This window comes from Paramisgurnus dabryanus, chromosome 14 (assembly GCF_030506205.2).
Source record: "Paramisgurnus dabryanus chromosome 14, PD_genome_1.1, whole genome shotgun sequence".
NCBI lineage: Eukaryota > Metazoa > Chordata > Actinopteri > Cypriniformes > Cobitidae > Paramisgurnus > Paramisgurnus dabryanus.
The window spans coordinates 34598935-34612518 of record NC_133350.1 but is presented as its reverse complement, the minus strand read 5'-3'; the positions used below and the strand labels follow the sequence as shown (position 1 = coordinate 34612518).

At 35.0% G+C, this 13584-nt stretch overlaps 2 long non-coding RNA genes across 2 annotated transcripts in view; one reads left to right on the top strand and one right to left on the bottom strand.

Moving 5' to 3' along the window:
• The window catches only part of LOC141280723 (uncharacterized), a 34607-nt gene extending 21876 nt beyond the window's left edge, over nt 1-12731 (bottom strand). The window contains exon 1 of the long non-coding RNA XR_012335033.1: nt 12678-12731. This is a non-coding gene — a long non-coding RNA (uncharacterized lncRNA). The remainder of the gene's footprint in view (nt 1-12677) is intronic.
• On the top strand, nt 1559-10921 carry LOC135758178 (uncharacterized). Its single transcript, XR_010536476.2, has 4 exons — nt 1559-1858; nt 2090-2172; nt 2323-2377; nt 9349-10921. It is a non-coding gene; the product is annotated as an uncharacterized lncRNA (long non-coding RNA).
• Nucleotides 12732-13584: the final 853 nt, after the last annotated feature.

The following is a 13584-nucleotide window of genomic DNA, read 5'->3' as shown; positions in this document are numbered from 1 at the left end:
AACCAAATCCCTGTCAACAATGCAGTCTGGTTTATATTACAACTCATCCATTTTTAGGGGTCACCTTCAGCTCAGGCAAGTTCTGGGGTGTAAAACCACCAGGGCTGAGTTCATACAGGACATTAATGCATGGGGCAAAGCACCCCTAATACACTTAATTATCCTGCCCACAGTTCTCAGAGATTTTAATTTAATCTGTGCAGCAAGTGATTACACAGTTTGTGTAATCATAATCATAAACATACAATAATCATAAAGCACAAGTAATTTTTACAGTTTACCACACTTTTGTTATTTTTCAGGCTGTTTACCTAGTGACTAATGAAAAGTCTCATACATGAAATTATCTTGTATGAAATTGATTTGTCCATGTTGAAAAATAGGGTGGATGATGTAGTGAAGTATAGGGTCAACAGTCATAGGCTACAGGAGAAACCCCAACAGAATCTTTGTATATATATATATATATATATATATATATATATTGTGGGATTTTTATGTTGTTTTATTAATCAGTATGTTATGTTATAATCCATATGTGCCATTATGCTTTCTGTGCTGAGATATGTGAGTAAATGTCTGTGTGTAAAGTTGAAAGGCTGTTCCAGTTGGGGGTAGGAACAAAGCCCTGAAGAGAAAACACGCAGAACAGATGGTTTCAATAAACAAGTTGTTTGCTTTATAACTATGTTATATTTAGAGAAAGTGAAAATTAGTATGTTTAACTAATGAATGCATTTAACCAATTCATGAACAATGGAGTACTGTTGTGTTGTTGAATAATTATGTTTTACATATTTACTGCCTACATTTCATGCTGATTGCTAAAAGTGTTAAAGTTACAAAGATGTCCAAATAAGGACTGTGGAAATTGATTTTGTTCCATTTTTATATTTCTTTAATTTATCATTTTATTCTATAAACATTGTGTGTTTCATATATGCACTGAGCTATTATGTAGAAATGAGGTGTTTATGTTTGAGAGTGGAGAGTTACCAGTTTTTGTGTGTGTGCTGTAAGGAGGATTAGCGAGGAATTTACGCATGGTATAGATCAAGATAAGAGAGAGGCCTGAGGGGGAAAGCAAACAGGCAACTATTTCATTAACTAATGCTTTAATGTTCACAGGATAAAATGTGCAATGTATTTCTTACTTAATCAGTATTAATCATTGAATAATTGATGTAATAAATATAAGATGTTGTCTTTGATAAATTTGTATTAACCAATGAAATGAAGGTTGCATACAGAATAACTTAATGGGGGCAGGGCAGCTCAACCTTGAAGAAACAGAATCTCCTGTGTGTATGTATGTGTGTGTGTGTGTGTGTGTGTGTGTGTGTGTGTGTGTGTGTGTGTGTGTGTGTGTGTGTGTGTGTGTGTGTGTGTATATATATATATATATATATATATATATATATATATATGTGATTGTAACTTTTGTTGCCTTTTCAGACTTTGTTTTGACAAAGATCAAAATATTTCCACAGAATAATAAAAATAACATTATTCTAATTTCAACTCCATACAACTATTTAACATTCACAATTTTATTCAACAGCACACTTTATGCATCTCTTGTTTGTGTGTGTATGTGTGCGACACAGATTCAAATTTGCCGCCAATTCCCGCCCACAACGTCGAATGTGTCGTAGGTCGTAACAGTCGAATGAGCAGCAATGATTTGGTCACGTGTTTTAGAAGTTTGAATTCACAAACGGATGTCAGATGCGTCTCCTCAACGGGTTTGCGCGGATATCTTCGATTCACTGCTTTAGGTGAGCCATCCTCGGATATCATGGAGCTGCATTTGCATTTTGGAATAAGGAATGTGTTTTCTCCTGCGTTTCGAACGAAGGTAAGAGTGTTTTCAGTTCAATATAAAAAGTATGCATTTGTAACTGGTGTGAATTATTTGAATCGTTTTTTTCCCTATATTGTATTATTTTCTTAAATTTACTGGTGGTTATACTCCGTTTTATAATTAAAATGGGTTAATGAACCTCAAACAATTTTGTTCATATCATTGTTCACAAGGAAGAGAATATAACGTTGAATTAAGGGAACTTTTCTTCGGGTCTTCGTTTAGGGTGGGAACGTCATCGGTGCAACATCTCCCGGGTTTCTCCATGTACAACGTGTGATGGTGCTTTTCTCGTAGACGTTTCTCTGGTATGCTGAGTTTTATCGTTCAAATGCATATTTTTGCTCAAGGGCTCAACAGCATTTGATCGTGTCGGTTGTGATGAAGTGTTTAAGTGTAATAAGCACATTATGAATTTCATAATCTTATAATAATCATGTTATGCTCTGTGTCTTCAGGACAGACAGTGAGAGAGAAGCCGTTGATCCACTGATGATGTTGGTCTGTTTACAGGTATGTTGTTTGTTTAATTATTTTTATGAAAGAAAATAGATCTGATTAACTGTTAATAAACATGCATTGTACATCGTGTTTTAAGAATCCATTTGAATGATATTTTGTGCTGTGCGTGACGCACGTGGTCAGGCCTGCACATGATGTAGGTAGGTGCTAAATGTAGTAAATGTTTCATTTGGATGTTTCTCATGTCATTGTAGTTGTTTCATTAGAAGGTTAAATCATAAGAATATGAATTAACAACATATTTCAAAGTAATCTAGTATATTTAATGTTGCTATATAACGTTACTTATAATACACTATTAGACTGCATTAAAGGAGAACTTTGGTCAATTTTAACATTTTAGCTTTGTTGTTTGTAAATGGAGTGCTGTCAGTACAGAGAACAATTAATACAATTGTTGTTGGCTACACTGTGTTATCCTCTTTTAAAATTTGCACCCAGTTGACTAAAATGGGCCCAGTTATGTTCTTTTAGCCTCTTTAACACCCTGAAAATGTTATCACAAGTGCCCAGCAATGTAAAGTGTTTTCTTCTGAGTGAACACTGTAAATATGACTGCAGAATATGTGAAAGGTATGCTTAAAAGTGATGGTAATTTAGCCAGCTCACATACCTCTGTTTACTTCTCTGTTTTCCAGTGTAGTCCACATTAATCGATTGTTGAACTCAAATGATCCAATATGTCGAAAACATTTTTTTTATTCCACAAAAAAGTTCTTGCCGTGGTTATGTCTATAGTAATGACTATGTAGCAAGTAAAATAGGCCGTAACTTATGGACATACATAACCACTGCAAATTGTTTTTTTTTTGTGGATTGCATGAGTTCGACGACTGATCATTTTTATGCATATCTTAGCAGAATAAATCCCTTCACATTGCTGGGCACTTGTAATGACATTTCAACGGTGTTAAGAAGCTAAAAGCACATTTACAACAAGGCTGCATTCAGCCCCGACAAAACGTTGCACAACGTTTTTTAAACAGAAACGGTGATGTGTTGAACACCCTGTTCTAATGACGCAAGAGTTGCAACTACGGTAGCTGAGAAGGTCATTCCTTGTGTCTTTTTAAATATCATTTTTAAAACCCATTGTACGAGCTGTCTCTTTAGTATCGCATGTTTGCTGCAGTTCTGACACACCCACCAAACAAGAGAAAACGTATCTCAAACCCCGTTGCATACCGGTGCACACCGTTTCCAGGAAATATGTTGTTCAACCCGGAAACTGTAGCTAAACGTTGCACACTGTTTTAAACTTGAACGTGCCCCAGGCCCTGTTTCAGTAAACAGGGGGCATTTTCTAAAAGGAGGATAACACTGTAAGCAACAGCGATTGTTTTAATTGTTCTCGGTATGGACAGCACTCCACATCTGCAAACAACAGAGCTAAATGTTAAAATTGACCGGAGTTCTTCTTTAATACGAATGTTAATGTGATGTTTTATAAGGAAGATAAGAGATCTATATATTGTATTCCGTTTTCTTTATTTACATGCATTTCATTATCATTTTTTTATTGTCTAAGTTATTATCAGTTTACCTGGGCAAGGCTGATGAGTGCATGCACGTTGCTTCTCTAGTGGATGTTTCTTAGAGGCTGTTTACACTTGGCATTAACATGCGTTTTCGTCGATCGGATCACAAGTGGACGACGTTAATGCCAGGTAGGGGTGTGCCGGTTTCAGAATTGGTGATGACGGTTATGACGTGAGTCAAATGTGACGGTTCGTCACATAACCGTCGGTGGGGGGCGTTTTGCTCGTTTAAATGCTCGTGGATTGAGGGGAAAGTGTCATTTTACCATAAAATCATGAATGTGATGCCAAGTGTGTTTTAAACAGTAATAACTTTGAACAATTTAACAGAAAGCAATGAAATATTAAAAAAAACACACTGTTGCCAGAAGACTGCGCTGTCACTCTCTGCCCAGCATAAATTAATCCTCTATCTTTCATCTATCTTAATAATCTTCAGAGAAAGAGATTTGTGCATTGGGCTTTTTATGTCTGTATTTGTGTCTATATCTGTCATTACACGGACCAGAAAAGCACGAAAACAACGTGGATTAAAAGCGTATTGAAGAGGTTTTGCTCATAAATGCAGGTAAAAGAAAGTAATGTGAACTTGAGATTGTTATTAAACGCAGCCGGTGTAAAAGCACAATGGCCACGCGCAGCAAACGCTCTCCGCAGATGCGCTGCACAGTGCTCACCCGGCGTTTGAATAAACTAGACACTGATTAGATACTTGCTCTATGTTTCTTTAAAATTAACAGCAAGACAACTAGCAGTGAATGTGCGTTCAAGAGAGTTAGTAGATTAGCATGGGAGGATTTGAACTTGAAAAGCGGAGTGTACTGACGCCTTTCCGCGGTTAAAACAACATTCGTTCTCATGGTCATTCATGTTTATTTGATGCTATAAATTAACTAGAAGGAAGAGATGATTTGAAAGGTGAGACTTTGTTTAATATGTTAAATCTTAAAAGTAACCGAAAAGTAACCTGGTCTGTCCTGTATGTCAGCGCGTTGTCAGTGTCTGCTCCGCTCTGTATTTTTCACTGCGTGAGAACGTGAGGGGCGCGTGTAACACAGACTGATAACAGTTGTTTTTAATTAGTATTTAAAAATTCTTTATGATAAAAAATGTTTTAAAAAATATTTTAATAACACGGTTTTGGCGGTTATAGAGTTCTAATGACGGTGTTCAACTATAACCGTCGGTCTCACGGTTATATAATGACCGTCACACCCCTAATGCCAGGTGTAAACGGTGTTCAAAACGTTTTGAGCTCGTCCACTTTCGACCACTATCAACCACATCCAGAGGTAGTTGAAACCACTTTCGATCGGATCGCTTTGGAGTTGCGGAACGCCCATGTGGTTGAATGTGTTCGAACAGCCACAGGCGACCGCCTTCTCTCTGCCCATTTATCTAATCTGAGATACTAAACACAAGTTTTACCTCTTTTTTTTTTACTTCTGGCGTGAACATACGGTGAACAGCGCTATTTTTAGCCTTTCATTGATACAACTAAAGCGGCTGATCTCCGTAGTTTCGTTTTGAAAGCGTGTGAAAGTTGCACGATCCTATTTCATCAATTGCGCGGAAAATTTAGAGAAAGCTCTAACATATACATGTACAAAACACTGTGCAGCATGTTAACTTAAACACAAGCAGCGGACTCCGACATAATATTAGTTTGCGTCCATATAAACTCATAATTACTCCCGCTCGGGTTTGAATGACAGCAGAGAGACTCGCCCACAGTCTCACAGACCCCCCCCTCACAGTATTCAGGACAGAAGCAGTCGAAAGTGGACAAAAGAGACGGATTTAAATACCAGGTGTAAACTTAATGTGTCTCTCTCATCCACTTGTGATCCGATCGATGAAAACACATCTTAATACCAAGTGTAAACAGCCTCTTAGTGTCTACACAAGAGTGAGAGAGAAGCAATTGCCCCGTTGATACACTGATGTTTGGCTGTTTTGAAGTCACAAGAAGTGATTGTCTTGTTAATCTTGTTCCTATTATCCTTCCAATTCCCCATAAAGTGATACAAGACAGCGTTGTCTGGTCAGTCCATGATTTATTCTCTGATCCACAAACGCGTGTGTTTGGACTTGCTCTCGATAACGGTCTCTGCAGCACTGCGTGAAGTGAAATACGCTTTTTGGGCACACGTGAATGAGTTTTTTTGCTACTGCTTTATAATCATTGAGGCACAAAGCAAATCTTGAAACAGCGTGAAAGTATATTTGTGCAATGTGTGCATGTCAAATGATCAAATCTGATGTAAATCTTGTGTCACAACACGCACATCATTCCGATCACATTAAGTGTTCATGTAAACACTATGATAGGAGGCAAAATGTGTCCATGTAAACGTAGCTACTGTTAAGTGATCCTGTGGACAAATAATTATATTATTTTGTATCATTAAAGTAAACTTTTTTTTTTCTTTAAATCAAATGATATATTCACCACAGTATTGTGGTCAAACCTTAATATCAATCATAATAACAGGTTAAGTGTTTCCTCCATTAATGAGTTTGGAAATTTTAAAGAATGCTTAAACTTATCAATTTCACAAATCCTAAGTGTAAAGAGTATTTTAAAATATTTAAATTTGATTTCAGGTTATGTGGAAAAGCCTGTGCTTGGTGGAGATCTACTGCAGATGACCACAGCATCCCAGTTCCCAAGAGGGGACTGTTTTAGTCATTTTCTACTGGGCAAACTGAATTACTCCAGGTCAGATTATTACATTATTTCTTATCATAATGCTGCGTTCACACCAGCTGCGGTAGAGGCATCAAGCGCCAGTTATTTCAATGTTATGTCAATTTAAAAACGCATTTACGCGCATCTGGAGGTCTTGCATTGCTAATGAGGCATTTACCGTGGTTCGGTAGATGCAAATCTGCCTCAATTGTGGGTCTAGGTTGCACAGTTGAAAAATCTGACCTTTGGCAGAAAAACGCCCCGCATTAACCAATCAGGAGCTTTCTCTAGTAGTGACGTAATTACAGGAAGCGAGCGGAGTCGTGGAAGCCCCTCCCATGATTACATTTCTGCGTAAATGTCTTGAATAACTAGAATTTCATGTGCGGCTTTCAGGCGCGAATGAAGCGAGTAAACTCCAAATGTTCAAGCGTCCAACTATGCATGAATAGCGTTTTTTGTCATCTCTTAACACGTCTGGTGTGAACGCACGGTAAGAGTACAGAAAACAATTATTTTAGGGAAAAAAATCTCCAATGTTATATTTTTTAATTCTATTTGTAAACAAGGTAACAAATCTGTCCCTTTACTGCATGTTCAAGCCTTAAAGCGATAGTTCACCCTGCAATGAAAATTAGCCCATGATTTACTCACCCTCAAGTCATTCTAGCTGTATAAAACCTTCTTCTTTCAGACAAATACAATCATATTAACAAATTCCCTGGCTCTTCCCAGATTTATATTAGAAGTCAATGGGTGCTTCTGTTTTGAAGTTGATAAAAGTGCATCTATCCATGATAAAAGTGCATTTCTGGATGTTTTCGTTCACTTAGATCTATGATACACACTATGAAAGGTAATTTTCAAAATTCCATAATAGGGGCACTTTAATATAACTCAGATTTTATTTGTCTGAAAGAAGGATGTCATACACCTAGGATCGCTTTAGGGTGAGTAAATCACAGGCTAAATTTCATTTTTGGGTGTTCTAACCCTTTAAAGGATTAATTTCTAACCCTTTAAAGGTAATTTTATTACCTCAAAATGAAAATTTCTTAATTTACTCACTCCAATGCCATCCAAGATATCGATGTCTATCTTTCCTCAGTGAAAAAGAGTTTTTTTTTTTTTAAAGGAAAACATTTCTGGACTTTTCTTTACAAAATAGGGTTCAGTGGAACCCAACTCTTGTCAGTTTGAAATCAATGCAGTTTCAAAGGTCTTTGAAGTGCTTCAACGGGCTCAATACAATTCCAGCTGAGGACGAGGGGGATCCTAATGAAACAATCTAACAAAAGGATTATTTTCTAAAAAAGTATGTACTTTTTATTAAATAGTTCAGATTGAGCTCAGGCCGGAAGAAGCCGGGAACTAGGTCTGCGGCGTTAGTATGTCATCACGCTCGGCCAACGTTAGTACCATATATGTAAGTTTCGCGTGTAAATAGTGGGGCAGTCCTCCTGCTCGCGCATGCGCCGTGGAGTGTGATGACATAGTTCCCGGCTTGAGCTCAATCCGAACTATTGTATATACCTTTTTTAACCAATTGTTTTGCTAGACCACCACCCCCTGTCCTCAGCTGGTATCGTGCAGAGGCTGTAAAAGCACTTAAGAGACCTTTGAAACTGCGCTGATTTGAGCTAAGAAGAGTTTGGGTTCCATATAACTCCAATCTGTGAAGAAAAGTTCAGAAATAATTTTTGTCTTCCACTGAGGAAAGAAAGACATGGATTAACTGACAAGCTTACTAAGAACCGGTTTGCTTTGCTCTGGCTCCAAACCAGCACCAGCTCTTCCTTGGTGGAAAAGGGGTATCAATGCTTCCTCCATAATGAGTTTGGAAATAAAAAAAATGCATAAAGGATAAATATGCATAATATTTTTGAAAATATGCAAATTTTCCAGCTCCCCTAGAGTTAAACGCTCTGGGTCTGGCTGTACCACTTTTAGGATAGCTTAGCATAATCCATTGAATCTGATTACACCATTAGCATCGCGCTTAAAAAAATAAGAGTTTCGATATTTTTCCGATTCAAAGCTTGAAGTTACGTTGTGTAGGTTACTAAGACCAATGGAAAATTAATAGTTGCTTTTTTTAAGGCTGATATGGTTAGGACTATACTCTCATTCTGGTGTAATAATCAAGGACTTTGCTGCCATAACATGGCTGCAGCAGGGGCAATTATATTATGCAGGGCCCAAAAGTAGTCCCCTTAGTAACTTTCAATCACAGGGCACTAATTTCGGGCACTGCGTTATATCATTGCGCCTGCTGCAGCCATGTTATGGCAGCAAAGTCCTTGATTATTACACCAGAATGAGAGTATAGTGCTAACCACATCTGCCTAGAAAATCACAACTTAATTTTCTGTCGGTCTTAGTACACGATGTAACTACAGAAGTCAAGTTTTACATAGGAAAAAAATTGGAACTCTTTGGTTTTTTTAAACATGCATTGCTAATGGACTAATAAGATTCAATGGATTGTTAAGCTATGCTAAAAGTGGTAAAGCCAGACCCGGAAATCGGCTGAATGGATTCCAAAACGGTAAGAATCAAATGTTTAACTCTAGGGGAACCGGAAAATGAGCATATTTCTTAAAAAAAGTGGAGTGTCCCATTAAACTAATCCATTACACTTTAAAGGTGCACTATGCAAGAGTTATTCATAGTTAGTCCTAAACCTAAATGTTAATATTTTTTTTTTATATTTCCTCCTTTTGTGATTTTAGATTATAGAAAAACCTGTGCTTGTGGATCTACATCGGATGACCATGGCAACCCAGGTGTGGAAATAGTAGATTGTTTTTAATCTGAGATCTGTGTAATCTAAGATGGACAATTCTTTTGACACCATATGAATGCATACTGTCGTCTGGCAGAAGCTAGATGATTTAGATTACAAAGTTATATGTTTTTACACATGCATCTCTTTGCTTCAGAAGGCCTTTATTAAAGGATTAGTTCACCTCAAAATTAACATTTCCTGACCATTAACTCACCAATGCCATCCAAGATGTCCATGTCTTTTCTTTCCTTTCTTTAGTGTAAAAGAAGTTAAGTTTGAGGAAAACATTTCAGGATTTTTCTCAACACAATGGACCTCAATAGCAAATCAATGCAGTTTCAAGAGGCTGTACACGTCACAATCCCAGAACATTTATAAACTTTTTTTATCACAATTGTTCAGCTTGTGCTGGTCTGCGATGCGCCAGGCATTACGTCATCACGTTGGAATTGTCACCCGTCATGTCATTTATCTAATATATTTATCTGTGTACTCCATTTAAAAAGGCAGGGAAGGGCAGCAAATTCCATCTCATTTTTCCTCCAATTTCAACATCTTTGTTTTTTATTTTATTATTATTTAAAATTTTTCAAACGTGATGACGTAATGTGCTGGTCTTCAATGTGCCAGGCAAGATTACCATTTGTGGTTAAAAAGTATATAAATGTTTATTATTATTATTATGGTAACACTTTACAATAAGGTTCATTAGTTAACATTAGTTAGCTACATTAGTTAACCTGAACTAATAATGAACTGCACTTATACAGCATTTATTAATCTTTGTTAATGTTAATTTCAACAATTACTAATACTTTATTAAAATCTTGTTAACATTAGTTAATAGACTCTGAACCAACATGAACAAACAATTAAAGCTTACATTTTTATTAACTAACATTAACAAAGATGAATAAATCCTGTAACAAACGTATTGCTCATGGTTTGTTCAAGTTAGTTAATAGATTAACTAATGTTAACTAATGAACCTTATTGTAAAGTGTTACCTATTATTATTATTATTATTATTATTATTATTATTTTATAAAATGATAGATCGTTTCAGATACTGTAAGACCCTATTTCTCAGGTGCGACATTTTGGTTGCAATTGAAGTCCATTGAGTGGAGAAAAGTCAGTAAAACATTTTATTTGACACAATTATTTTATTAATTATCATAATGTAGCTATTTTTTCATGCTTTGCTTGTATTTCTACTGTCCAATTAACATAACATTTTTGTTTACAATTCACTTAAATGACTGTTCTGTTTTAAAGGAGGTACCCTTTACATTTTTATAGTTTTTATTTTACTGAAAGAAATAACATTTCTTAGCTACTATACATGAGATTGGCTATATTTTAACACAAAATTATTGTTGGTAGACATGGCTGTTTTATATAACGACAACTACATACCTTAATTTCCAGATTATGCATGTAGCTTTTGAGGTATTTTAACATACTATGATTATTTTTCTATTGTCCAATAATTTTGTTAAAATATATTTCTGTAATATTTTAGTCTTTGATTTTATGTACTTATTGGGTTTTATACATTGTTCTTAGTTGTTTTGTAAAGATAAGCTATATTTAAGAGTAAACAGTTTTTTTACAATGTATTTTCACATACTTATTACGCTTTTATACATGTCTTTTAAATAAAATGACTAATAAAAACCATACATTTACAGAGATTAACCTGAAAAGTAGTTGTTTTTCGTGCATTTTCACATACTTGCTATGTTTTTACACAGGTCTTTTTAATTATTTTACAAAGATAAACTGTATTTTAAAAAAAATATTACTGTATAAATACAGAGCAACTTAATAAAGTAACTATTAAAAGCCGTACATTTACAGAGATTAACCTGAAATGTAGATGTTTTTCATGTATTTTAACATACTTATTACGTTTTTATACAGGTTTTTTTAGTTATTTTAAAAGGATTTTACTATATAAATGCAGAGCAATTAAATAAAATAACTAATAAAAGCCGTATATTTACAGGGATTGACCTGAAAAGTAGTTGTATTTCATGTATTTTCACATACTTAATACGTTTTTATACAGGTGGTTTTTAGTTATTTTACAAAAATAAACTGTATTTTAAAATAATATTACTGTATAAATACAGAGCAATTTAATAAAATAACTAATAAAAGCCGTATATTTACAGGGATTGGCCTGAAAAGTAGTTGTATTTCATGTATTTTCACATAATTTATCTGTTTTTCTACAGTTTTATAACAATTATTAACAGTAATATTCTGTAATTTAATGAATTATGACTGTAAAAGATTCTCTGTATTTTTACAGTTTTTGTATGTAATTTTGAAAAACCTTTTTTTACCGTAATTTGACGGAATTTCTCTGGCGACTTTGCTGCCAGAGATTTACCGTTTTTTTACGGATTTTTTTTTACAGTGTACTTCATGTATTTTCACATACTTAATACGTTTTTATACAGGTGTTTTTTTTAGTTATTTTACAAAGATAAACTGTATTTTTAAATAATATTACTGTGTAAATACAGAGCAATTTAATAAAATAACTAATAAAAGCCGTATATTTACAGGGATTGACCTGAAAAGTAGTTGTATTTCATGTATTTTCACATAATTTATCTGTTTTTCTACAGTTTTATAACAATTATTAACAGTAATATTCTGTAATTTAATGAATTAGGACTGTAAAATATTCTCTGTATTTTTACGGTTTTTGTATGTAATTTTGAAAAACTTTTTTTTACCGTAATTTGATGGAATTTCTCTGGCAACTTTGCTGCCAGAGATTTACCGTTTTTTTACGGATTTTTTTTTTACAGTGAACCTTAAAGGTTAATGCCCACTGACCTGCAAGTTTTCCCTCACTAACACAATAAAACTCTTTTTTCCAACAGACTGAAGGCCTGTAAGTTAAATCCATATGGAGGAATAGCTTTCCCCCACAATCTATCTCTGCATGCATAATTGTAAAGCACAACACTGCCTACATTACTGTAAGCAACACAGTAATAACTTAGCTAAGTTACTGCTGTTACTAAAAAGCAGCCTACAAATCACTCATGTTGATCTTCAGTGTAACGTTACATAGACTCATTTACCTCCACTATTTTATTACATTGCAGGTTGTACTGTTTAGGTTTTATAAAACATGGGTTACTTACTACGTTATACTGTTAAGTTACCCGCAAGAATGTCGCGATTCCAACAACAAATAAAGTAAATAAATTTTAAACACATGTAAAATAAAATAATAAAAACACTTACAAGACCAAACGAGTGTGGTACATGCTTTCCTCGTGGCTGCTTCTTCTTCTTCTTTAGAGTTTAACTGGCGGTTGGCAACCAACTTATAGGAGCATTACCGCCACCGACTGGACTGGAGTGTGGATCAAGATATACATACTTAAAAATAAAAAATAAAAAAACACTCTATATTCTCTTATTTAATTCACATTCTTTAATAAACTTAATAACATAATCATATACATTGTTTGCTGTTTTCCCTAATATTCCTGATAATGTTAAATCAAAGTGTTTAACTTTCTGCAATGACTGAATAAGGCGATTCCTCTCCTCATTGCATTTTACACATTGAAGTAAAACATGCTCAACTGTCTGGTTGCAATGTATACATTCTCCAGTTGGGTGCTTTCCAATTCTATATAGTGTACCGTTGAGTCCAGAATGTCCAAGTCTAAGGCGAGTAATGATATTCCCCTCCCTTCGTTTCCTATTCTCCTCTCTCCTCGTGGCTGCTCGCTGATGTTGTTGCTTTTCAAACAGCGGAAATCTTTCTCGTGAGATTTGGCCCCGTGTTTGTGTACTGCTGCCATCTAGCGGTTCGGAGTTGTAACTGGATTTTGTTTATCTTTGAAATACGGTCAAATAAAATGAATGTTATGCGTGACAGCAGATATTCAGATAAGTTAAATAAAACCAAACATCTTAATTTCACTGGTGTATTTGCATGCCTGATAAAATATCATAATTCTTGCAAGTTATTTTGGCAAAAACAAAATTTTATTAAATTCAAGGTTATTTTGGGCTAAACATGGTTTGTTCGTAGTCGGTCTATTTATGAGCTAAATAGTGGCTATGTACGACGGTGCATAAAACACTTTAAAGAAATTAAACAAACCTTGTAATCGCTGTTAACTTTGCTTACAATGAA